General features: G+C 43.4%; 1 protein-coding gene across 5 annotated transcripts in view; it reads left to right on the plus strand.

The window, feature by feature from the left end:
* Nucleotides 1-3,373, plus strand: part of SGF29 (SAGA complex associated factor 29) — a 36,792-nt gene that overhangs the window by 23,347 nt on the left and 10,072 nt on the right. For 2 of the 5 annotated variants that reach the window (XM_026455396.1, XM_026455397.1), the window contains one exon: nucleotides 1,442-1,583. The exons of the other annotated variants lie outside the window; for them this stretch is intronic. The gene's annotated coding sequence lies outside the window, so the exon portion shown is untranslated. The remainder of the gene's footprint in view (nucleotides 1-1,441; nucleotides 1,584-3,373) is intronic. 5 annotated transcript variants of the gene reach the window in all.

A 3,373-nucleotide genomic window follows, 5' to 3' on the forward strand; every position in this document is an offset into this window, starting at 1 on the left:
TTTTTTTTTTTTTTTTTTTTTGTATTTTTAGTAGATACAGGGTTTCACCGTGTTAGCCAGGATGGTCTTGATCTCCCGACCTTGTGATCTGCCCGCCTTGGCCTCCCAAAGTGCTGGGATTATAGGTGTGAGCCACTGTGCCTGGCCCAAAGCCTAAAATTAAAGTTAAAAAAGAAAGGCCAGGCGCGGTGGCTCATGCATGTAATCCCAGCACTTTGGGAGGCCGAGGCAGGTGGATCACCTAAGGTCAGGAGTTTGATACCAGCCTGGCCAACGTGGTGAAACCCCATCTCTACTAAAAATACAAAAAGTAGCCAGGTTTGGTGGTGGGTGCCTGTAATCCCAGCTACTTGGGAGGCTGAGGCAGGAGAATTGCTTGAATGAGAGAAGCAGAGATTTCAGTGAGCCGAGATCACGCCACTGCACTCCAGGCTGGGCAACAGAGCGAGACCCTGTCTCAAGAAAGAAAAACAAAAAGAAAACATGCCCACACAAAAACTTGTACACAACGCTTATAGCAGCATTATTCATAATAGCCAAAAAAAATGAATGTAACCCAATGTCCATCAGCTCATGAATTGACATGTAAAATGTGATATAGCAAAACAATGGAATGTTATTTAGCAATAAAAAGAAAGTGCAGGCCTGGCATGGTGGCTCACGCCTGTAATCCCAGCACTTTGGGAGGCCGAGGCAGGTGGATCACCCAAGGTCAGGTGTATCTCCTAAGGTCAGTTGTTCGAGACCAGCCTGGCTAACATGACGAAACCCCATCTCTACTAAAAATACAGAAATTAGCGAGGCGTGGTGGCAGGTGCTTACAGTCCCAGCTACTTGGGGGGCAGGAGAAACACTTGAACCCAGGAGGCGGAGGTTGCTGTGAGCCAACATCGCGCCATTGCACTCCAGCCTCAGCAACAGAGTAAGACTCCGTCTCGTTAAAAAAAAAAAAAAAAGTATAAACTACATAAATCTGAAGAGACAAAAAGTAAATTAATATTTGCCTGTGAGTGGGGTGGCCGTGTACCATGTGTTTAAAATGTGCAACTCATTGGTTTTTAGTATATTCAGAGTTGTGCAACCATCAGCACAATTTTAGAACATTTTTATCACCTGGCAAAAACAAAACAAAACAAAACAACAACCCATAGCCATTAATAGTCACCGTCCTTTCTCTCCCAACCCTTCCCCACCCAGCTTTCTATGGATTTGGCTATTCTGCATATTTCATGTAAATAGAAACACAATATGTGGTCTTCCGTGACTATGGCTTCTTTCACTTAGCATAATGTTTTCAAGGTTCATCCATGTCATAGCGTGTCTCAGTACTTCATTTCTTTCTACTGTCAAGTAATATTCCACTGTATGGATAATATCACACTATATGCATTCATACATTTTCTCTACCTCCTTCCCAACGCTTGTCTCTTTTTTATTGTAGGTGTGAAGTGGTGTCTTCAGTGGTTTTGACTTGCATTTCCCAATGGCTAATGATACGGAACATCTTGTCATGTGCTTGGTGGTCATTTATATGTCTTCCTTGGAGAACTATCTATTCAGATCACTTTTATATGTGGGCTGAGGTAGGGAACCAGATTCATTCTTTTACACGTGGATATTCAGTTGTCCCAGTACCATTTGTTGAAAAGATTATTCTTTCCCCACTAATTTGTCTTGATGCCCTTGTTGAAAATTAGTCAGCCATTTCTGGTCTCTCAGTTCTATTCCATTGAACTAGATGTCTTTGCTTATGCCGGTACCACACCATCTTGATTACTGTAGCTTTCTTTTTTTTAAGTTAAAAAATGTATAAAGTGGAGGGGGGCTCAGGCTCGTCTGGACCTCTGGCTGCAAGTGATCTTCCCGCCTCAGCCTCCCAAAGTGCTGGGATTACAGGCGTGAGCCTCTGGGGCCTGGCCACAATTGATTTTTGTTTATTGATCTTGTATCTGCAACTTCGCTATGAGTTCTCACCTTGTTCTTAGTCCTAATAGTTGTTTAGTGGATTTCTTAGGGTTTTCTATATACAAGGTCATGTCATCTGCAAATAGAAATAGTTGACCTTCTTCCTTTCCAATCTGGATGCCTTTTATTTCATCTTATTGCCTCATTGCCCTGGCAAGAGCCTCCAGAACAATGTTGACTAGAAATGACAAGGGCCCATGCCCATCTTGTTCCTGATTGAGGGGAAAGCTTTTAGTCTTTCACCTTTAAGTCTGATGTTCGTTGTGGGTTTTTCATAGATGCCCTTCATCAGTTTGAGGAGGTTCCCCTCTATTCCTAGTTTGTATGTTGTTATACTTTTAAATAACAGCAACAGAGCCTGTAAGAAGATATGAATAAGCCGGGCGTGGTGGCTCAAGCCTGTAATCCCAGCACTTTGGGAGGCCGAGACGGGCGGATCACGAGGTCAGGAGATCGAGATCATCCTGGCTAACATGGTGAAACCCCGTCTCTACTAAAAATACAAAAAAAATTAGCCGGGCGCGGTGGCGGGCGCCTCTAGTCCCTGCTACTCGGGAGGCTGAGGCAGGAGAATGGCGTGAACCCGGGAGGCGGAGCTTGCAGTGAGCCAAGATCGCGCCACTGCACTCCAGCCTGGGCGACAAAGCGAGACTCCGTCTCAAAAAAAAAAAAGAAGGTATGAATAAATACATGGAGAGAGGTTCGCAGTTCATTAAGTGCGGGGAAGAGTTTGCTCCATTCAGTGTGAATCTGAACTCTGAGTAGGAGGATGTGTTAGTTGAACAACTATTTAAAAAAAAAATAAAAATAGAGGTTGAGGCAGGTGGATCACGAGGTCAGGAGTTCGAGACCAGCCTGGCCGAGATGGTGAAACCCCATCTCTACTAAAAATACAAAAAATTAGCCAGGTGAGGTGGCAGGTACCCGTAATCCCAGCTACTCTGGAGCCTGAGGCAGGAGGATTGCTTGAACCCAGGAGGCAGAGCTTGCAGTGAGCAGAGATTGTGCCACTGCACTCTAGCCTGGGTGACAGAGCAAGACTCCATCTCAAAAAATAAATAAATAAAAAATAAAAATAGAGACAGGGTCTTGCTATATTGTCCAGGCTTATCTCGAGCTCCTGGACTCAAACCATCCTCCTACCTTCACCTCCTAAAGTGCTGAGATTACAGGTGTGAGTCACTGCACCCAGCCTGAACAAACTTTGTAAGATGCAGGCTATTGTACAAAATTTTAGCACCCTAAACATATCTCCCCTTATTTTATCAAATGTACCTTTATCTTTAGGCATATGTCTATTTTCACCTAGTTATAACTTACACTTTTGATTATTTTTGGTTGTCTTTTTACTCTTGTTCTAATTATCTTTTTTTTTTTTTTTTTTTTTTTTTTGAGATGGAGTCTTGCT

This window comes from Piliocolobus tephrosceles, chromosome 17 (genome assembly GCF_002776525.5).
Source record: "Piliocolobus tephrosceles isolate RC106 chromosome 17, ASM277652v3, whole genome shotgun sequence".
Classification (NCBI taxonomy): domain Eukaryota; kingdom Metazoa; phylum Chordata; class Mammalia; order Primates; family Cercopithecidae; genus Piliocolobus; species Piliocolobus tephrosceles.